We start from the raw sequence: 23,911 nt of genomic DNA, 5'->3' as shown, positions 1-23,911 counted from the left end.
CATGTACCCCGTTAACAGGGGAAATATGAGTTTTATCTTGTGGGTGAGACTTAATTTGGAAAGAAACTAATCTTTAGGTGGTAAGGTGTCTTATTTTAGACATACCAGAGGAGTACATTGCCACCCAGAGGGGAAGACCAGCCTCTGTTTCTTCTACCCCCAGCACAGTCCAGTCCCAGACCCTACCTGCTCCCTCCCAGGTGAGTCAGTAGCCCCTGTATGGACTTGATTAGAAAGGGAGCCATGAGCCCACATTACTTCCCTTTAATTTCTAAAAGCCAGATTATCAGAGATAATGGAGGTGAAACTGCCTTCATATAGTGGGGCCTTGATTAATATTTGTCAAATAAATGAATGAATAAACTCTATGGTGGTACAGAAGAGCAGCAGTATGATACTAGCCATCTATTTCACTCCCAAAGCATAAATGGGCCTGGGTGTTTTCAGAGAACACCACCCTGTTCTTACAGTTCCCACTACAAAGCCAGGGAAAACTTTTTAAGTTTTAATTTCTGTCAAAATTATACATGTACAAAAATATACATTACATATATATAAAATTATAAACAACTATGCAGTTTAAAGAACCAGACTCACCTGGTTCTACAAGGTTTGCTAAGACAAAAAGCAGTCTTCAGTTACCTCCCCCATTTCCCCTCCACAGAGGCAACCATTTTCACCTTTTCTAGATTTATTTTAGTCCTTATCACCTTATTTCCAACAATATGTTTGTATTGTTACTTTTTGGGGCTATTTGTTTTATGCTTCATCTGTTTACTTCCCACAATGGAAAGGTCGGACTTAGCTTCTTTTCTTTCTCTTGTCGTGCCAAACACATGCACCCTGCCACCTTCCCATCCTCCCGGCAGAACTACAGTTTTACTTAGATCGATAGTCAGTGTTTACAATATTATAACCATGTATGTTATTCAGATCTGAGCCTTCATAGCAAATTTTGATTGCTTTTCCTTTGCTGAACAGTCTTTTGTTTTCCCTGGAGTTAAAATTGCCTTTTGTTTGTATGTGTGTTGGATATTCCATGTACTTATCACCAGTTCAACCCCAAGCTCTCCAAAGTTTGTCCATATTACCTTTCATTCACATCAGGTATTCTATCAATTTATCTTCTTGAAGGAGTTTTTCCATGGCCTCTGGACTGCTGGTGGATGGTTACTTTCCCTGGTTGCTGCATGGCTGTTGTCCTGAGATGTCCCTTCAGCATCAAAGTGGGAATTCCCTTCTCCTCTCTACTGCATTGGATCTCCTCTTTCCTGTATTCCATTCTTCCTCTTTTTTGGTTTATACTGAAGGAGCACATCATCAGTAGCTTCCTGAGAAACAGGGTGTGGGATATACATTTTTTTGAGACCTTGCCCTTCTGTAATTATTATCCCTCAGAATTTTGAAGGCATGATTCTGCTGCCTTCTAGCTTTTAGCTATTTTTAAGAAGTTATTTATTAGTTCTATTTCTTATTTGTTATTGAGAAGTTATTTATTACATTATTACTCCTAACCATTAGAACTTAGTTATTTTTGAGAAGTTGAAAACTGTTCTAACTCCTAATTCTGTGTATACTGGCCCTTTCCTTTCCTTTCCTTTCTTTTCCTTCTTTCTTCCGACCCAACCTCTGGAAACTTATAGCCTCTTCTGTTTGTCTCATGTTTTGAAATTTCACATTGATGTGCCTTGGTTTGGGTATTTTTATCCATTTTTCTGGGTACTCAGTGTCCCTTTTGATCTGGAAACTCAGGGCCTATAGATCTGGAAGATCTTGAACTGGTACTACAGGTTTTTCTGTTTCTGGAATTCCTATTACTCAGACGTTGGAACCACTGAACTGGTTTTTAAATTACCTTATTTCCATAGAGCTACCATATGATCCAGCAATTGCACTACTGGGTATTTACCCCAAAGATACAAAAGTAGGGACCCGAAAGGCTACGTGCACCCCGATGTTTATAGCAGCAATGTCCACAATAGCCAAACTGTGGAAAGAGCCAAGATGTCCATCAACAGATGAATGGATAAAGAAGATGTGGTATATATATATAATGGAATATTATGCAGCCATCAAAAGGAATAAGATCTTGCCATTTGCAACGACGTGGATGGAACTGGAGGGTATTATGCTGAGCGAAATAAGTCAAACAGAGAAAGACATGTATCATATGACCTCACTGATATGAGGAATTCTTAATCTCAGGAAACAAACTGAGGGTTGCTGGAGTGGGGGGTGGGGTGGGAGGGATGGGGTGACTGGGTGATGGACACTGGGGAGGGTATGTGTTCTGGTAAGCGCTGTGAATTGTGCAAGACTGTTGAATCTCAGATCTGTACCTCTGAAACAAATAATGCAATATATGTTAAGAAAGAAAAAAAAGAAGAAGAAGAATGTAGCAGGAGGGGAAGAATGAAGGGGGGGAAATCGGAGGGGGAGAAGAACCATGAGAGACGATGGACTCTGAAAAACAAACTGAGGGTTCTAGAGGGGAGGGGGGTGGGAGGATGGGTTAGCCTGGTGATGGGTATTGAGGAGGGCACGTTCTGCATGGAGCACTGGGTGTTATGCACAAACAATGAATCATGGAACACTATATCTAAAACTAATGATGTAATGTATGGGGATTAACATAACAATAAAAAAAATAAAAAAAAAATAAATTACCTTATTTCCTTCTTTTCCATCATTCTAAGAGATTTCCTCAGCCCTTCAAACTTACTACTGAGTTTCTCATTTCTGCTTCCATGTTTTTAGTTCCCTAAAGCTCTTCCTTGTTCTCAAATGTCCCACTCCCCTTTTATAACATCCTTTTCTTGTTTCTTGGATATAACGTATTCTTTCACATCTCTGAGGATGTTGAGGTTATTTTAATGTTGTCCATCTTGGATAGTCTGTTTCCTTCAGGTTGTACCCCTGCCTCCTTGGTTCTTTTGGTCTCTGTCCTTCATGCTGGAAACTTCCCTGAGGAGCCTGGTGATCCCTGCATATCTGCTCATGCTCAGGAATGGGGCTCTAAAAAACCTGTTGTTGGTGCTTGTCAACCAGGAACTTTTCTGCAGGGTAATCTAGCTATGCCACCTGTTGTCTAACCACTTGTTGGGGAAAACTCCAATGTCACCACATTTAACTTCTCTGCATAGATTTCTCTCCATCACAGCAAGATTGCCCATAGAAGTGATCAAGAGCTATTCTGGGTACAAAAGCCAGGTCCGAGATTAAACAGAGGAAGAAGAGATTGAGGGAGGCCAACCTGAAGGAGGTGGCATTTGAACCAGGTGCTGAGCAGCTCATTCACACTTCAGCTCAACTGAATTCAAATTCACATGTTCTGCATAGGAGCAGGCACTGGGTTAGGGTAGGAGGTTACTGCAGCAGAGAGGGTTCCAGACAGCATCTGGATTTGAATCCTGGATCCTCAATTACTGACTGTAATCTACTTAGGTTCTAAGATCTTCACCTTCTCACTTTATAAATTGGAGTTAATAGCAGTATCTTTCTCAGGAGTTATTGGGTGACTTAATTAAAAGCAAATGTGCATAGAAAGTAATCAAGGAACCACAGTGCAGTATGTGTAGCTAGATGGTGGCTTGGTATCCAGACTGTGCCAGAAGGCCAGGATTTGAGCTCTGACTCTGCTACTTAGTAGCTGTGTGAACTTGGGTAAGTTACTCAACCTTTCTGGGCCTCAGTTTACTCATCTGTACACATCTGAGATAATATATTATGAGGATTAAATGACATAATACATATAAAGAACTTACAGGACCCGGGACAGAGACAGCAGTAATACTTGTTATGAGGACCACAAAACATTAGGAGCTCAACCCCTGAACCAGACTGCTGCGTGCAGATCCCATGTCTGCCCCTCACAGCCAGGTGTCCTTGGTTGAATTCCTTAATCTTCCTTTGCCTCAGTTTCCCTAACTATAAAATAGATGTAATAATAGCACCCACTGTGTAGGGTTGTTGTGAGGATAAAAATGAGTTTAAACATGTAAAACGCTTAGTACCTATAAATGCTGGCTCATCACCATTGTATCAGATTCAGTTGTTTTCCATTCGTTTGCTCCTTCCCTAGTACATTCCACTCCATCCATGGAAGATTCTGTCCCCAGTGAGCCTCATAGGGCACACAGCTAGGATATCCTGGGGACACACATTGAACCCAGGCCTGCCTGGCTTCAAAGACTCAGCCCCTTCGCTTCTCACTCCATCCTCTTGGTGGCAAAGCCGAGGAGGAAGAGTAACTCCTGTGGCCTTCCCGGAGGAGGTGGCAGTTCAGCCAGGTGTTGTTCATAAGCTGTTCTTCCTGCACTTGCATCAGGAGGCGGCCTTGGAGGCACCTGCTTCCTGCCAGAGGCACAGACTGCTACTCCCCCACCACCACTACCCGAGGTGGTGGGAAGAGAAGCCAGGCTCTTCCGTGGCTGTCACCTGGCAGGCCCCTCCGGCTATGACAGGTGTGTAGCTCAGAGCCCAGACTGATGGCAGTAAGGACGGGAAGCTGCTGTCCTCACTCAGTGGCTTGATAATTGGATATTTCTATAATGACAAATTACAGCTGTTTCTCTTGTCATCAGTGTAAAACATTTCCGAAGCAGTGATTTCCCAGGAGGGGCCGCGGTTGTTATCCAGTTAAGACTCTGGAAACGCCCAGCGCAGGGGACGTGGAGCACGGCTGAGTGGAGCTGTGTTTCCGCGCGGCCAGCCTCTGGGTATTCAGCTCTGGCGGTGTGTGCAGAGAGATCAGTCTCCTGTCATAATATTATCACTGTTAATTCCACGCAAGTGTCATGTTGAGATGGGCTTGGAGGCTTGCAATTTGTTATTTGGCTCCAACCTGTACTGTTTTTTAATTTCACCAAAGGACATTGTAAAACATAAACATCAATGTTAAAGTTCAGTGATTCTTAGCTTGAAAATGCTTAGCATTCCAGGTGAAGAATAATCCTGGAAATTTGTTCTCAGGCCAGCCGGCCTGTTCCCTGAGCCCTGAGGTTCAGCTAGGGTCAGAAACCTCCAAAATGTCTGCTCTGGCCTCCAGGCAGCCACGTCTCTGCTGTTTCCCTAAACTTAATTCTCTGACAGAAGTTCTGGAAGATAGGCTGAAACCATCCCTGCCTGGGCCGTCTAGGGGCTCCACAAATGGAAGGTAAGTCTGTGGGTAGAGAGAGTATCGTGGCATTTAACTTCTCCCAGTCTTTAACTTTTTTTCCTCACGTACAGAACAGAGTTATCATGGAGATTTATGAGCGAATGTGCGCAGAGCAGCTAGAACAGGGCTCGGCATATGGTGTGGGCCACTTGTGTTAGCTACGAAGAGAGCTCTCAGACTTGGGGCCCTTTCGGCCCTGAGAAGTATCATGAGATGAAATTGCAAACCTCCTCAAAGGGCCAAATCATTCTCCTTGTGTTTGCTTTTTCGCAGGGGAGATCCCTCTTCATGCTCCGGCCCGGCGGGCCCTGCCTCTCCCAGTTTAGTTCAGCTGTTGCTGAAGCACCTTCAACCTGCACTGTCAGACCCATCCAGTCACGGAGCTGCTTCTGACTTGGGACATCCATTCAAGCAACAACAGTACTGAGTACTAAGCACTCATACCCGGTGCTGGGTACGGAGAAATACAAGGAACGGGGCCTTTGCCCTCAGGGGCTTCCAGCCTGGTGGGGGAGGTGGGCCTGGAAACAGATCGTAGCCATCACACACTGTGGTTAACTGAGGCGGTGTATGGACAGGGTGCGGGGGGAGGGGTGCGGCCAAGAAGCTGCCCTGGGGCTTCGAGGGCCGGCTGTCCACTGGGCAGCACAGGGGCTGTACTTCATCCAGGAGTCACCTGGGACTAATTTTCACAAGGGAATGAGCGGGCATGAGGGGTAGCACTTCTGGCCAGGGATTTTTAAGTGGCCGGGCCTCTTCCAGTTCCTCTTACCCCTTCCACGAGCTGGATGCAGAAGACTGAGATCCCACGGGTTACGGAGCCAAAAGATGCAGCCGTGGATTTCCACGTGAGGGAAGGCTGCTTGCGCACCGTGACACCGACATTAGACAATCCTGGAATGAGAAATAAACTTCGACTGGGTCGAGACACGGAAATTCAGGAATTTGTTATCTAGAATCATCCAAACGGATATAGATCGTCTAATCCAACTGCTGGCTTCAGGGAAGGAACCTAGGAAACACTGACATCCAGGTCTTAGGTGCTGGCTGGAGTTAGTTGCTGGCCAAGCAATGTGTGGGGAGGTGGGGGAATCTGGGAGGATATTTCAGGCAGAGAGAACAGAACAAGTGAAGCATGGAGTGTGTGCGTGTGTGTGTGTGCAAGGATGGTGTATGTGCAAGTGTGCATGTGTGCATTGCGGGTGACAGCAGGCGGCTTAGTGTTGCTGGGGTATAAAGAGTGGGGCCAAGCGCAGTAAATGAGGCTGCAGGAATCTGTAGAGGACCAAGTAGGACCAAGTAGTGTGCCAAGAAGTTTCAATGACTCCTGTAGATAAAGGGAGAAGCCCTGTGAAATGGCTTCCGATGGGCCATCTGACCAGCTTTGTGATGTATGAGGATCACTTTGCTGGAAGTATGATGAATGCGTTGGAGAATACGAGACTGGAGACAGGGAGACCAGAGAGCAGCTAGGAGGGGAGCTGGTGCGGAGGGGAGCTGGTGCAGTAGTCCAGAGGAGGAGGAGGTGGGATGCCTGGGCCCGTGGCGGAAGGGGCACAGAGACTTGGTGATTGTTGGGGGAGCACCGAGCACTAGAGGGGATGCCTGGGTCTGTAAAGCCATGAGGAATTTTTACTTGTGTTGCAAGTGGATAGGAAGGGGAAAGTGCAATGGCATTTCTGTGATAGGTGAGCCCTCGCTTTCATTTCCTTCCTCTCTCCCGCCCTCCCTCCCTTCCCTCCCTTCTTCTCTCCTTCTCCTGCTTTTTCCCCTCCCCCTTCTTCCTCCTCCTCCTCCTTCCTCCTCCTCCTCCTTCCTCCTCCTCCTCTTCCTCCTCCTCTTCCTCCTCTTCTTCTTCTCCTTCTTCTTGTTAGCCCTCTATAGCACCTACCAGATGCCAGGCACTTTTCTCAGCCCTTTACAGATATTAACTTATTAATCTTAACAATCCCTCCATGAGGTACAATGATTAGCCCCATTTTACAGATGAGGAAACTGAGCCACAAAGCTTAAGAGACTTGGCTGAGCTTACACAGCTAGTAAGTGGCCACGTGAGGATTTGGACCCAGGAAGTGTGGCTCCCAGTCCCTGCTCTTAGCCACTGTGCTGCTTGTTTGCATGTACTGCAGTGTCCCAGTTAGAGTCCTTCTCAGAACCCAAGGGCCCAGTAGAACTTCTTGGACGCTGATGGCAGCCTGGCCTGACCCTGAATCCTCAGAGACCCAGACTGAACACTGAGATCTGGTTTCCTGTTTTCCCCATTCAGGGCTCTGTTCTCTAGTTAGGCGATGGCCCCGGCTCCAGACTTGTACTTCCTTAGCTTCCTTTACCACTCTCCTTAGCCCCTTCCCAGCGTGATCTGCAGCTGGATGCTCTCTTGGGACACCCTGGGGATACCTTGGTAGCCCCCAAACACCAGGACACTTGCCAAAGGGCCACATACCCAGTGACTTATATTAAGTTTGGATTCAAATTCAAATCTGGCTCCAAGACCACATCCATTCACCATTCCCCATAGATTTCCGGTTACCTCCAGAGGTCTGCACTCAATCCTCAGGACTCCAAGATCAAGCCCAGAGCAGCTGGCCATCTTCCTTGGCAATGCCGAGTAAGCCCAGGAACCCCAAGGCTGTGCTCCAGCCCAGGCTCCATCCTTGGGGGCACCCCCATTCTCCTGGCATGAAGTGGAAGACAAGCAGAGTACAGACTGTCTGTCCGGGTAAGCCCAGCTATCTGAGCTGCAGCTCGTTAGACTTTGGCTAATCTGTTGTTAATTCCTTAGGAGCACTGAACAATCCTAACCAGATGCAAAAATCAATGGCAGAAGAAAAGACAGAGCAACCTTCTGAGCAGAATGTGAGTGAGGAGAGTGGCTTTAAAAAGGCCTCGACAAACTATTTGAGGGGCAGCCTGTAAAGTGGAGAATAAATTACTTTTATTTTTTTACATTGGTTCATATTCCTTTTCCAAGTTGGAAAGAGGAGAGAGGTAATGGGCTAGGAGGAGGGGCCTGGCTGGCCTCACAATGCCAAGATAATTATTGCTCAGTTCAAGCCTAAGTGAGTTTTTACTTTTCAGAGGCACAGAGTACACTTGGGGCTGCAATGGGTTTCCAAGTGATGGGGTGAGCAATCAAGGTCAATTAGCAGTAATGGCGTTGGCTGAAAAGAGCACCAACAACCCAGAGCACAGCCAGGGCCTTCCCGGATCTCCTTCGTGCCCAGCACGGAGGACATAGCTGAGCTAGAGAAGACGGAAGCCCTGCTGAGGGCTGGGATGGGGAGGAGAGGCCCCGGGCACATGGCCTCTCTGTGTGAGGGCCACACTGCAAGCCTGACTCCAGGTGGCCGGGTTCAATGCCAAGGCACACGGAGCCATTCCTTAGCGCCACAGCCCCCCTCTCGTGGAACAGGCTGGGCTGGCATCGCTGCCCTCACGTTCTGCCAGGGGCCCAAGTACGTTAAAATGGGCTGTCTGGGAGCCTTTGGGGCCTTGGAGCAAGTTTATAGAGAATTTACAGCAGCCTACCAGGCCTTTATGACCTGCCTGGTCATCCCCCTCACCAATCTGGCCCAATTTCTGTTGTTATCCCCTTCCTCACTCTGACGCAAACACGCTGGCCTCCTTGCTGTTTCTCTAACAGGTGGGCATCCTTTGCTTGAGCCTCTGCTGTATTCCCTTTGACCCAATTGCTCCTTACCCAGAGATTTCTTTCTTTTTTTGTTTTGAATTTTATTTATTTATTTATTTATCTATCTATCTATCTATCTGAGAGAGAGCATGCACAAGTGCGCACTCGAGCTGGGAGAGGGGCAGAGGGAGAGAGAGAATCTCAAGCAGGCTCCATGCCCACCATGGAGCCCCACCACAGCCTCGATCCCACGACCCCCAGATCATGACCTGGCCCGAAACCAAAAGTCAGATACTCAACCGATTGAGCCACCCACGTGCCCTCACCCAGGTATTTCTATGGCTTGAAATCTTACCTCCCTAAAGTCTTCACCACTCACACACACCTCAATGCAACCTATTCTAATCTCTCTATTTAAAAAGAAAAACCAGTCTCCTTGTTCTTTTCTTTCTTTCTTTCTTTCTTTTTTTTAAGGTTTTATTTATTTATTTGACAGAGAGACAGTGAGAGAGGGAACACAAGCAGGGGGAGTGGGAGAGGGGCAAGCAGGCTTCCCACAGAGCAGGGAGCCCGCTGCGGGGCACGATCCCAGCACCCTGGGATCATAACCTGAGCCGAAGGCAGATGCTTAACGACTGAGCCACCCAGGCACCCCGTTCTTTTCTTTCATAGCACCTAGCACTTTCTAAAAATATATATATTTTGCTTACTTATTCTGTATTTATGTTTATTGCCTGTCTTCCCTCCACTACAATGTAAGCTTCAGGGGCTCTCTCTTTGGCTCAGTCATGTATTCTTGCTTTCCAGAAAAGTGCTTGACACAAAAAAGGCACTTGATAAATGTTGGCTGAATGAATGAATGAGGTGGACCCGTCTTTAGAGGTCAAACCTCCCAACCTGCTTTTTCACAGGCGCAAGACTGAGAGCCAGAGTTGGGGGAGTGACTCACTCAAGGCCAGTCGGCCCATGAGCAGCAGAGCCGGGACCAGATGCGTGTCTTTGAACCCCCATTCCGTGTTCTTTGTTTTCTGTCTCATTTGGTGGAGGGCAGAGATAATCTCCCCCAGTGTCTCCAAGCACGCGGTGTATCTGGGCCTCATTCCATCTTTAGCCTATGTTTGCTCTACCATCCATTAAAATGGCGAAGTGCATCGATTACTTTTGTTGTTTTTTCTAAATTGTGGCAAATTACACATTTGCCTCTCTTCTTGGGTGTGCCTCTTACTAAGTGAAAAGGGGCCTTAAAGGGTAAGGAGAGGATCAGACACTTGAGCAGGAAGAGGCTTTCCCTCTTTCCTCTGGCAGGGGAGGAACAGGGATCTGCTTCCTGGGTCTGTCTCTGCTGAGCATCAAGGTGCCTACCACACACCTCATAGTTTAGTCAGTGCCCTAAAGGTGTCAGCAAGCACCCTTTGTTCAGGAATTTGTAAAGACAACAAATAGATGAGCTAAGAAGCAAGCCCATTGTATTTTGTTTACTCAAACAGCTAACCTAATCATAACTGTACTTGCATCAGCCACACACAATATGAGGCTTCCCTTCAGAGAGGGCTGTGTGCTCACTGCCAACCTTCGCTCCCATGGGTGACACAAGTGCCAACCTTCGCTCCCATGGGTGACCTCTTTAGACACAAGTGACTTAAGCACCATCTAGTTCCCCCGTGTCCTGCCTTGTCGTGATTCTGCATATTCTGCTAAACCGTTTCTGCTTCCCTGGCCAGCTCAGGACCACGCAGCTCCACGCTGTTCATCTCCTTGTTCAGAGCAGAGGCACCCCCAGCCCAAAGCTCTCAGGCATCCCTGCTTTGGGGGATCAAAGGTTAGCTTTCACATTCCTGAGTTTTCATTAGTATGTTTCTGTGTTTCGAGCTGTTTCTGGTCCTATGTGCTATTGCAGATACTGATGCAATAGGGAGAGTAGAGGTTTGCTATCCTTCTGTGGGAAGGGATAATGGATGCTAGAAAATGCAGTAGCAGCTCAGTGCTCACTTGGGCGCCCAGAGCCAAGCCCAGCAGAGCAGGTACCAGCACTGTCTATGGGGTCAACACAGACCCCACTTCATCTTACTGTTTTGCCATGATGATCCCCATTGCCCCAGGGCCTAGGTGGGCCAAGTCAGCTGGGTAGGGCTGGACAAGCAGATACTCCAATTTGTTTTCCTCCTTTTAAATATAGAGACCAAGAGTGGGTGTTGGGCAGAGAGGGTCCTCTGACATTAATTTAGCTTGGTCATTTTATGATTTTATTGCGTATTGTGTTATTTTATGCCACCCCATTTTATTTTACAGGCTGTGTTGTTTTTGCAAACGACCTCCCACCTGACTCTCTGTACTTATTCCCGATCACAGCTGCAGCCCCAGGGAGGTCCTCTCTCCAGAGGGGTCTGGCAGAAAGGTGAGCATATGTCAGGGGGCTGGGGAAGCTGGCAGAAACCTCCCTTGTTCACTATTTTATTAAAGTCCACGTAGCAACGTACACAAACTGAGTCCCATGGTGGGAAAATTCAGAATAAATTCTGCCTGCAATTTCCTGTTCGGCATTGATTTTGTAGATTGGAGCCTTGACTGGGAATGGCCTGGTATTATTATGCCAACATCAGTATTGACGTTCCCACAGATTCCTTGCAAATCCCACATTGTCAGAGCCACGTGGAGCCGAAGAGACCAGCCGGTGGAACCCCACATAATATGGATGAAGTTCAAAGACCCAAGGCCCGAGGCCACATGGTAAAGAGGGACAGAATCTGAACAATGACACTAGTTCAGCTTCTGCATCCTGAGGCACAGATAAAGGCAGCCAACGTCTGTTATTCCTGACGGAGGGTCCCCATCAGAGCAGCTGGCCTGCATTTTCTCTCCATGTTGTTCCTTAATGCGTCTTTCTGGCCCGGTCTTGAGACTCTTTGGGTGATTTGATTCCTCTGGCAGGCAAAGGCAGCTCTGATCTGCTGAGAGCTGTTACAGGAACAGACAGTGCCCAGGGCCTGGACAAACCAATTACCCAGTGCGACCCTCAATTTTGTCCTCTGCGCGAGGGGGCTGGTAATCCTGACCTGCCTTTATCACATTGTGACAGATGGATGCAAAAAAGCTCTGTAAATGGAAAGGCCTCCTTTGCAACAATAAAACCAGGACCCAGGAGGGTTTAGTCCCATCTAAGATGGCCAGCTCACCTCTTGAAATGGTCTCCCAAAGTCTCACCGTCCCCAGGCACCTCAACCTTCTGACCCTCGATGCCAACACTCCGCTAGGAGAGAGAAGCTGCCCTTTTTCATGCTTGCCAAGGGAACCTCATGCTGCCTGAGTGTGTGTGTATGTTCTCCTGGGTCTGCCCACTTTCTTTTTACTCCTCTGCCAGTGATTGCATTGGGTTCCCTTTTTCCTACTCCGTAGAGTTGTGTTTGTTATCTACTGGTGTATAACAAGTTGCCTTAAAACTGAGTGGCTTAGAACAGCAGTGATCATTTTTTTCTCCCTCACGGTTCCTTTGGGGCTCACGTTCTGGAGCTGTGTGGCTGCTGGTTCTGGCTCAGGATCTCTCATGAGGCTGTGGTCAGATGCAGCGAGGGCTGCCCCCATCTGAAGGCTTGACTGGAGCTGGAGGTTCGACTCCCCAGGCGGTCTACACATAGGGCTGCAGCTGGTGCTGCCGAATGGCAGGGGCCTCCGCTCCTCTCCACAGGGCAGTATGAGCCTTCTCACATCATGGCAGCTGGCTTCCCTCAGAGTGGAAGATCGGAGGCCAGAAGAAGCGGCAAGGCTTTAAGACCTACCTTATTTTCTCTGTATCATATTGGTCACCCAGGGCCAACCTGAGGCAGTGCAAGAAGGAATTCCTTCTCGGGGGCAAGAATGGCCATGGGATCGTGGCTACTTCAGTCCACTTTCTGGCTCCTGAGGGTTCATATATTTCCCACATGAAAATACACTCACCCCTTTCCACGGCCCTCAAGTCTCATTACATTGCAGCATCAACTTGAAGTCCTGGGCCTTGTCATCTAATCGCTCCTTGGGTGAATTTCTCACATACAGCTCTTCCTGTACGGTTCCTCCGGATCAATGGGCCTGTGGACTAAAGAAACACGTTATCTTCCCTCTACCTAATATGTAGCGGTAGGACAGGCGTAGGATAACCATTACAGGTCCTCTTCTAAAAAAAAAAAAAAAAAATGAGGGTAAAGAATGGGAGATACACAGGAATCCTTAGCAATTCAGAAATTCCTCTGGGCACATGGGTCTTTTCTGGGTTAGAACTCAGCACTGCTGCTTGGGATTGGCTCTCCGTGGCTCCTGGCTCCACCCTCCGGGCTCAGATGCAGATATCCTCCGCACCTGCCTCTCTTTCCCATAAGAAACAGTCATTGTAGCTGAGCCTTTTCCTCAGCCTGCTTTCTGACAGCAGGTTGGAGGGCCAAAGACCTAGCTTCCTTTTGCACTGCTCTGTACCTTTCAGCTCACACAAGCAGCGTTTCAGACACTGCAGTCACCTGAGAATCACGGGGAGTCGTCTATGCCTCTGATTGGCGCTCGCTCCATGAGATCAAAGTCACGACCACAAATATGAATGAGAGCAGCCCATTTCTACCTCGAGTTTCCTGGAAGGCTGCTGTGGGACACCGCACTTCAGATTACCAGAAACCTTATTGTTTACTGGTAAGGATCTATGAGGCACTTTTCGTTTTCCTGTTTGGATCACTGCCTTAAATATTTCCAAGGTCTTAACAAAGGGTTTTATATTGGCTCCCTCAGGTTTATCTCTAGACCACATTTTCCCGATACTTTCCTAGATTTGATCTTTGCCTGGAGGCCATTTAACATTTTAGTATCATTCCTGTCTGGAATACCTAGGAATAAGACATTTTTATTTTCAAACTCAGCAAGTCCTGGCTCCTTTGTTCTCAATGGTTCTTTCTTTAACCCGTCTTCTCTCTTTTCACATTTTATTATATGCAACCAGAAGACAGGAGGCACGTCTGACATTTTGCCTGGAAGTTTTCTTTACTACATCATCCAGTTCATTCAGTACGTTTCCTACTTTCCATTTTGTCACAGAAGACAGTGTTGCTACGATTTCCCTCACTATATGTTACGGGCGGGATGGCGACGTCCCTCAGAGTTTATATATCGAAGCTCTAACCCCTAATGGGACCGCATTTGGAGACAGTTTGTGAGGAGGGGATAAAGGTAAACTGAGGTCATAAGGGTGGGGCTCTAATTTGTAGGGCTGGTGTCATTATGAGGAAGAGACACCAGAGCTCTGTCTCTCTACCACGGGAGGACACAGTGAGAAGGTGGCCATCTGCGAGCCAGGAGGAGAGCTCCCACCAGTAAGCGGGTTGGCTGGCCCCTTGATCTTGGACTTCCAGCCTCCATTCCCATTTTTTGTGAGAAATAAATTTCCATTCTGTAAGCCACCCCGTCTGTGGTATTTTGTAATGGCAGCCTGAGCTGAGTAACGCACTACCTTACAAAGGTCCCTTTTCCTCCGTCTTCCAATATTATCTTCCCTACTCTCCCTTAAGCCCTCGTGGGCAGCCTCCCCGAAGAACATCAGATTCCACGTTTCTTCCCTACACTTCCAACTTCTGCCCTCAGAGTGCTCCATTTTTAGTTTTTTTGTTATAGTAGCACACTCTCCCCACTTCCAGATACCAAAATCTGTATTAGTTATCTGCTGATGCTGACATAAATCAAACACCACAACGCTTATTGGCTAGAGCCATGATAGTTACTTATCATCGCTCAGTTTCAGGAGCAGCTTGGTTGAGTGGTTCTGGCTCAGGGTGTCACGTGAGGTCGCAGTCAGATGATGTCCAGGCATCTTAAAGGCTTCTGGGCTCCTGTGTCTAAGGCCTGGGAAAAGAAGACTTGAGCAGCTAGGGGCTGGGACAGCCAGGGCTCCTCAGGCATCTTTCTTGGTGTGGTCCCTCCATGTGATTTCTCCAGGATGGCCCCCTTCCCGGCAGCCAGACTTTCACATATTGGCAAGAAGGGTTCCCAAGGCATGTGTTCCAAGAGAGAATCAGGCGGAAACTGATTGCTTTTATGACCTAATATCAGAAGTCACAGGGCATCACGTCCTCTGTACTCCACTGGTGAAAGTAGCCATGAATCCAGACCAGATTCAACAGGAGGGACATAGACCCCACCTCTTGGTGGGAGGCACAAAACTCACCTTGTAGCAAGAGCTCCTGGCAGGGATATATATATATATATATATATACATAGTCATTTTTGGAAAATACAATACATAAGTCTTTGGTGAATGTTTGTTGTTCATTTAGTTGGTTTATTGACTTTGTGGCTAAATCCTCCTCCTAATGGTAATAGTAAAAGTAGTCATGGTAATAACAACTAAAACAGCCATTTCTTCAGTACTTATTTCTCTGTGAAGGGACCTCTTTTAAAATGTCCTTTTTGACTGAAGTGAAATTTTTATTCAGTAAAGTTCACAAAGCTCGAGTGTATAGCTCGGTGAATACTTATACATGTTTACACACAGGTACCCAGACCTGGAACCAGCTATAGAAAATTTCCAGCCCACCACAAGGCTCCCTTATATCCTCCACGTCAATGCCCCTGCTGCTCCCAGGGCAACACTATTCCAATTCCTGTCACCACAGATTAGTTTAGCCTGTTCTTGAACTTCCTGTAAATGAATCATAGCACATGGACTCTTTTTTTGTCTAGCTTCTCTACGATGTGAAGCACTTCCTCCATATCATCCCACTTACTTCTCAGAACAATCTTACGAGGTTGTCAGGGATTCACATCCTGGTTATATGCAGGCCAAGTGTGTTTTGTTTGGCATGCACAATCTTTTTTTTTTTTTTTTTAAAGATTTTATTTATTTATTTGACAGAGAGAGACATAGCGAGAGAGGGAACACAAGCAGCGGGAGTGGGAGAGGGAGAAGCAGGCTCCCCGCAGAGCAGGGAGCCCGATGTGGGACTCGATCCCAGGACCCTGGGATCATGACCTGAGCTGAAGGCAGTCGCTTAACCAACTGAGCCACCCAGGCGCCCCTCACAATCTTTTTAATATATTTTGAGTTTGATTACTTTTAGCATCAGACGTTGTTCTTTTATACCCAGGACAAGTCATTTATTTTCCTTGCCTGGCACCTGTAGGCATTGAGTTTGCAAACTCGAAGGGGAGCATTGCTGCCTCCAGCTGCTGAGAAGATAGTGATTTCCCCAAGGGGTTAAAAAAACACACGTGTAAAATCTCACACCAAGCTGATGGCAGCAGTGGATTTGATCTCAGGCCCGTCTTTCTCCAGCCCTCCCATGTCAGGATCAGAGAGGACAAGTTTGTTCCCAAATGCTATTGTTTCGGACTCTGAAATGCCCACGTCTGCAGTCTCACTGCCTCTGCCTTAGCCCGTGGGTACCGCTGGGCCATCACGACCAGCCCCGGCCCAACCCCTGCCCACTCGGACGCTCACTGAAAGCATCTCCAAACTCATCTAGTCCTTCCTGCCCCAAGCACATCCGTGTTCCTTTCTTCCACACCTTTGTCACGCTGGTTCCTCCTGCCAGGAATGCGCACCCCTGCTTGGTCATTCATCCGTCAGAGCTCAGCCAAAGATGCTATTTTCTCCTGGTCGCTCACACCTCCCCTGGCCAATCAAATGTGTCTCCTCTTCTCAGTCCACCAAGAAGTGGTGTTTAAAATTGCAATGCAATTACCAAATGATGGGTCAGAATGACCTGGAGCAATTCTTAGAAATGTGACCAAAGTATTGGTCCCATAAAGGTTAAAAAAGGAACCGAATTTCATGCATTTGATCTCTGCTAAATGCATCACTAGCTTTTATTGATTCTTAAGAAAGAGAGATGAGAGGAGCCTGTGCTTACCCCCACTGGGTGCCAAATGAACAAGCAGTTGGAAGTTTATTACGTCCAGATATCCCACTTGCTTTCCAGATACCCCACTGGGTTTCAATTCCATTGCGGCAACACTTGCTGAGCGGACCTGGGCTTCACCATACAGGCTGAGTGTCTGGGAGAAAAAAACGGGAGGCTGCGCACCTGGGCTCGTGTGAGTCAGGGTCCCGGCTGAGGGCTGCACGGGGAGATAACGGTGGGGCGCAGCGCACCCGGGTACATCACTAGAGTTCAGGGGTCTTGATCCAGCCCTGTCTCTTCTCTTTGTGGGATATCATGCCAGTTATTAACTTCTCAGGGCTTCTGTTTCCTTATCTGAAAAATGCATATTTCATGTAACTTTAGTAGTTTTTGGACCTGGGGCAAATATTATTGCCCTCAGTGGGACTTCGCTTTTCCTCCATGTTTTGAAGTTGGAGATGCAGCATTATATTTTCTTACAGCAGTACCCAGACACTAACATAACGGAAGCTATCTTTTACCGGACAGTTAGTATGTGCCAGCCTTGTGCTAGGTAGGCCTATCCCCACCCAACCACAGCCATCTCCTCCGGAAACATGAGCACAGCAAAACTCCGACAGAGAAGTGACTTGCTTGGTGTCACAGGGTTGGTGACTTACTGAAATCTGACTGAGCAAATACTTGGTAAAATAAAGGGTTCATGTCTCATGCCTTTTCCTGCTTGGTATCTTCCCATCGCTCCTTCATCTTTTGATAGCAAATCTGGCCTATTTGGCCAAGGGCAAGGTCAGTCATGGTAGCCCATGCCACTGGGCTCAGAACTGGTCTAGGAGGTTGTACAGCGTGGCTTCCCAGGGTTTTCCGAATTGTAGCCTGAGGGACGACAGCTCTTTTCCTTCTTGGGTCATGGCTTTGGAAGAGTGAGGACCTACAGGTAGTCAGCTTCTATCTCACAACTTGGGGAAGAAGAGCAGAGGTGGAGAGAGAGAGAGACAGACAGATAGCAGAGATGAAAGCTGGGTCCCTGGTTCAGCTCCTGGGCTGGACCTGGTTGTGTGCGGCCCACATTCTCCTTCAGGAATTGTGTTAGCTTGGTCTGCTTTAACCAGATACCACAGACTGGGTGGCTTAAACAACAGAAATGTGAATTAATTTTCTCAGTGACCTGGAGACTGAAGAGCCCCAGATCAAGAAGCCAGCCCGGCCAGGTTCTGATGAGAGCTCTCTCCTTGGCCTGCAGATGGCTGCTTTCTTACTGTGTCTTCTCAGGGCAGATGGAGAACTCTGGTGTCTCCTCCTCTCCGTATTAGGGCACCGGTCCTACTGGATTAGGGCCCATTCTTACGACCTCATTTCATCTTAACTACCTCCTCACAGGTCCTATCTCCAAATACAGTCACATTGGGGTTAGGGTTTTGACATATGAATTTTGGGGGGACACACATCTTCCGGTCCGTAATAGGAACAAAGGACTGTTTTGTTTTTTTTTTTTTTTAAAGATTTTATTTATTTGACACAGAGAGACACAGCGAGAGAGGGAACACAAGCAGGGGGAGTGGGAGAGGGAGAAGCAGGCCCTCCGCCGAGCAGGGAGCCAGATGCGGGACTCGATCCCAGGACTCCGAGATCATGACCTGAGCCGAAGGCAAACGCTTAACAACTGAGCCACCCAGGCGCCCCGGAACAAAGGACTGTTTACCTCAAGCTGCAGGCAGAAGGCTCGGAGCCTTCTGTCTCCTGCGGGGATTGCCTCAGCTGACGAGTCGCCTTGCCTAAGGTCATGCCCCCGTTTCTGGTGGGTTACAAAGGCCTGGACTTTGCCTCGATTCAGGACAACTGGCAAACGTGAGGGGGTAAAGTCTCAGCACCCTCGTTCCAGCACTGAAGGACCATCCCAGCTTCAGAATACCCCCAGGGGCTTCTGTCAAGAATGATAGGTACTCGAGTTCTCCCCACATCCCTTCCAGTCCTGTGCTCTCCCTACCAAACTCCCTCCATGCTAATATTCATCTCAGAGTCCACTTCTCAGGGAACCCAATCCACCTTGGCTCCTGAAGCTGTAATTCTGTGAGCTACTCCAGTGATGTGTCCTTATTTTTTGCTTAAGTCTCAAATTTAATTTTTGTTACTTCTAACCTCATGAACACTTCGAAAAGATTCCCGACAAGTCCAGTGAGGAAACTGCCTCCTCCCTCAACCTAGAAGACCCTCTGCAGAGGGCTAGTGGGACCTGGGCCCAGGCGTGAAGAGGCAGGGAGGTCCAGGGCCATGAGTGGATGGCATAGTGGCATTTGAGCACTGCTGGTTAGTCCATGGGGTCCTGATGGAGTTTCCAGAAGCAGCACGTTGCATGTACCTCTGTGCAAGCCTAGAGTCCAATCTTCCTCATGTTCTAGTTCTCCATCCTCATGCCTCATCTCACCCTCTCTTGACTCTGGGACACTGAATTCTCTTTGTGTTTCTTATTCCTCGGTTTCTTCTCAGTCTTCTCTTCCTCTACCCCTGATTTACACGTCAGTGTGCCCCAGGATTCTGCGTTCAGACCTCTTCTCTTACCCTTTTTATTCTTTCTGATTGAACTTGCCAGCCGCTTTTTGCTGAGCCTTCCAACTCTGTATCTCTAGCCTAAATCATCTCTGAATTCCTGAGTGATCCATCCAGCTGACTGCTGCCGGGCACTCACCTGGAATTGGATAGTGCTATGGGTTGAATTGTGTCCCCCTCAAAATGATATGTTGCAATCCAACCTCCTGTACCTTAGAATGTGACTTTATTCAGGAACTGGATCTTTACAGAGGTAATCAAGTTAAAATGAGCTCATTAGGGCACCCTATCCAGTATGTCTGGCGTCCATACAAACAGGGGAAATTTGGACACAGAGACACACATGAAGATGAAGACAGAGATCTGAGTAATTCAGCAGGAGCCAAAGTACCCCAAAGAGGGCCCGCACACCACCAGAAGCTGGGAGGGGGATATGGGATGGATTCTCCCTCATGGCCCTCGGAAGGACCCAACCCTGCCCACACCTTCATCTCAGACTTCTGGTCACAAGAACTGTAAGACAACACATTTCTGTTGCTTGAAGCTGCCAGTTGGTGACACTTTGTTATGATAGCCCTAGGAAATGGATACAGAGAGCATAAGCAAATATACAAATCTGATGGCACTACATAAAAGCATTCCTTTTAATTGATTGTTCATGAAGACGTGTTTAACCTGACGGGAAAAATGATGTTTACGTGTGTGTGATATGCACATTTGTATTCATCCGGAAGACTACTTAAGGTATTCCGTGCAGACAGGAGCTGATACATGGAACTTGATGTTTAAAAAATATTTGAAAGGGTTGGAAGAGCAAAGGTTGAGAAAACTGCTGATAGTCTCAGAAAATCAGGCAGTTATAAAAATTACAAGAATTCCCACCACCAATGATCTCTGCCACCTGAAACCCTGACGTGGGTAACTCACAGGGGGATGGATAACAGAACCACGGCAAAACCCCCTGCCTGCACCTGCCAAACGCCCACCTGCCCGCTAAATGTCTTCCACCTTCCGAATCTCATGGGAATATCTCCTGTTGGTGGAATAGAAACCAGAACTCTGTTGGCATGGGAATCTGGGAAATATAGTCTTTCGGTTTCCAGCTTCTGGGGATAGAGAAAGAGCTAAGACGGGCTGGGATAGTGCTGAGCACTAACAGCCAGCATCCAGCACAAAAGGCACGTGGAAATGACAAAGAAACACGCCAACAGAAAAGCCCTGTGAGGTGTCAAGGAGATAACATTTGTGTATTTCCTTTGCTGAGTGAAACGGGCCACGCCCATACAAGATGTTTTATAGCTGGAGAGTGTTCAGCACATTCAATGAAACAATGCACTTTTATTTATTTTAAAAAAATCTAGATAATTAGCATGAAATTGTTTTTTGCTTTAATTTTCTGAATAATTATTTCAAAACTGTTTTAAGTGAATGAATGTATTTCAGAGAGTGTCTGTTGTGCGATGTTCGTGTGTGCAAGTTTATGTTTTCTCTGTATTTGTACATGATTCCGTGAGCAAGAAAGCCTCCGTGTGTGTGTATGTGTGCGAGTCTTGCAGGTCGGAGTGTCTCTGTATATATTACATGTATTTGTGAATGTGGGTTCATGTCTGTGTGAGTCCACTCCGAATTCTAGTAAGGATGTGGGGATTGGCCTTTTTAGCACACTGGATCAGCACCACGACTGAGCTTCTTTTCCCTCCTTTCTGTTGGCCACACTATCTGCTTTCTTGCCCCAGGAGAGGCTTTTTGGCACCAGGGAGCAAAGGGTCACAATTTGTTATTGCAGGGAGAAACTGAAGAACTGGGGCTACAGAACGGGGCTTTGATTTAGCTCTGTTGAGCTTTCCAAAAGGCTGTCTCTTATAGCACAGTCATGCCCATAAAGGGAAGCGGGGCTGGGCTCAGTGTCAGTGTGTGTGCCCATATGTGCGTCTGTGCATGTACATGCATAGACATATGTGTGCGTGTGTGTGCATGGGGGTGTGTACGTGTGTGCATGTACATGCATAGACGTGTGTGTGTGTGCATGGGGGTGTGTACGTGTGTGCATGTACGCGCAAACCAGGGCTCAGGCTGCGGAGTGGGCTAATCAAGTCTGTCTATTGGAAAGTCTGTTCTAGCTTTTCCTGTAGCACCTTCAGAATCCAGACTAGACCCCTTCATCTCCCTCCTGATCCCTCTTGCTCTCTCTTCCCACATCAAGGTCTATATTCCAAACATCTCTGTATGTCTGTCTGGGGTGACTTCCCCATCCCCACCGCCTTGCTCCAGAGCATTTTCCCTCCGGATGATGGCAAGCGCCTCTTCACATCACCCCCCTTCTACCTTCAAACCTATTCTTTTCCTTTGAAAAGATTCATGTTTTCTGCATGTAAACTGAACTCCTATTTTATTCCTTCATTGCTCACTGGGTGTAGAAATCAGTTCAGAAGTCAAATGGCTTCCATAAGGAACCCCATTATTGCATTACTGCAGTGAGCGGAAACTTGCAATGCATGCCTTATAATTAGATAAGCGGCTAATTGAGGAGGGGCATGCCAACCTGATTTGAGTCCTGACACAGTGATTAGAGCCTTAATTATAAGGAGGAGAGGCATCAAGACTCCTCATCTGGGCTTATCGCTGTTCAGACTCCCAGCTGCAGCTGCCGTGGGGGTGGCACTGAACGTTCTGGACGGCAAGATGGCCCTTCGATGGCTGGGGCTGAACCACGCCCGGTGGGAGGACACATCCCTCCTCCACGGAAGATTTTTTTTTTTTCTGCTTGGGACTGGTCTTGGTTTTTTTTACCTTCACAAACGAATCTGGAGAGGACAGGAATTCGTCCTCCCAGAGCTAGAGGAAGTCACCCTGCTTTTAAGGCACCTTCTAAATCATTCAGAAAAGCATTTGCCTCTCCCCACTTTGGCAAAGGCCTTGCTTCTCCCCTCCCCCCTTCCCTCCTTCTGGAGTGTTCACTTAATTGTGAATTAGCTCCGTGAGGCTGGCCTGCCCGACATGACCTTCACCGCACCTCAGTGCCAAGAGCCCGACAGAGAACTGACGCTTAGTATTCTGCCATTGTATGAATGTGACGCTGTGACACAGGGACGGATCAGACATCCCTCCTGCCCGTGCGGGGGGGCAGAGACAATGTGAGGAACAGTGAGAACACAGCGAGGCAGGACAACGTGAGAGGTGAGCACAATGTGACAAGTGAGCCCGAGGAGACGGCCAAGCTGGCTCTTAAAGGTTGTAGGAGTTTTCTAGGTGGGAGACAGGGAAAAGGCATTCCAGGTAGAGGGAAGGGCTTGGGCAAAGGCGAGAAGGAAGCACGAAAGACCGTGATGTGTTCAGGGAATCGTAAAATGTTCGGAGTGGCTGGAGCATAGGGGTGAGGAGGCTGGAGGGTCTGGTCCTGCGGGCAGGGCTGCCGGGTATGGTCGGGCAGGCTGCTGGCTTTATAAGCACGCCCTACCAAGGGGGCGAGGGGCTGAAATACAGCTCTGACTCCACTCAGCAAGCGCACGCTTGTAGCTATGTCCTCCCAGAGGAGGCTGTACTCCTAATTTACACAACGACTCCTCGGGGCCGCCGGTGTCTCCGTGGAGGGCCCTGCAGATCTTGCTAAGGCAGTGGTTCTCAAACTGTGTGCATCAGAACCACTGGGAGGGCTTGTTAAAACAGATTGCTGGGCCCTACCCTCAGGGTTTCTGATTCAGTAGGCCTGGGGTAAGGCCTGCAAATTTGCATTTCTTATATGTTCCAAGTGACGCCGATACTGCTGGCCCAGGAACCACACTCAAAGAACTACTGATCTGGGAAGAAGGAAGCCGTTGGAAAGGGTTAGGCTGGAGAAGCAGGGCCAGGGCCTCAGGGGTGAAGGATCTGTTTTCTGGGATTAGGGTTTCTGATATCCCCTGTGAACCAGTGAGGGCAGCTGAATATGTCAAGGACAAGTGGATACACAGTATTTCCCCTCTTGTCCTGCCTGGTGCAGTTTCATGGCTCTGTTCACTCAAATAGATTTCTACCCAAGAGACCTCCTGTTTAAGGAGGTTTTACCCACAGATGATTTAAGGAATGGCCACATCATTACAAGAAGCTCACCCCTAGAGCTTTTATATAGTGAGCTCCCAAATGATTTAAATATTTGTTTACACTTTTTAAATTATTCACTGGAGAAGCTAGGAACTGGTGAAACCTACAGCCATGAACTGAAAGATGAGTCATACCTGGTGAAAAAGCTGCTTTGAAAATTATCTTCTATAAACTTTAAAACTGTGGGGGGGGGGGCACGGAAGAAGGACATGGAACTAGAGTGTCAAGACCTCACACACATTAGTGAACACTTGCTGAGTGAAGACGTGACCAGCGGACTGAGCACGGTGTTGGAGAATCCAGGGCCAGTCTGAGTGAGGGAATTTGGGCTGACAGGAAGCCGTCAGGTGGCATCTGGCTCTGGGCTGGGTTTGGACTCTTGCCTCGGGAAGCCAGACTTTCCTGGAGCCCAGTTCTCTTTTGTGTTCCCTGAGCATACTAAGAAGATGTCCTTGTGCACAGAGAGAGAAAGAATGGTGGCCCTTCCTCCCCTGGGAGGCTAGGACCCAGCCTGCCCTCTGGTTGGGGACTGAAGCCAACAGGTGCTGGGAATGGTGGGAGTCCACCTCTATTCTCTGGTTGGAATATAATCTCCAGGACAAACTGGCTTTGGGATGGGGGTGGAGAGAGTGGGTGCCGGGAAGAACA

The sequence above is a fragment of the Halichoerus grypus genome, chromosome 11 (assembly GCF_964656455.1).
Source record: "Halichoerus grypus chromosome 11, mHalGry1.hap1.1, whole genome shotgun sequence".
NCBI classification, from domain to species: Eukaryota; Metazoa; Chordata; class Mammalia; order Carnivora; family Phocidae; genus Halichoerus; species Halichoerus grypus.
Note: the sequence above shows the minus strand (reverse complement) of the source record.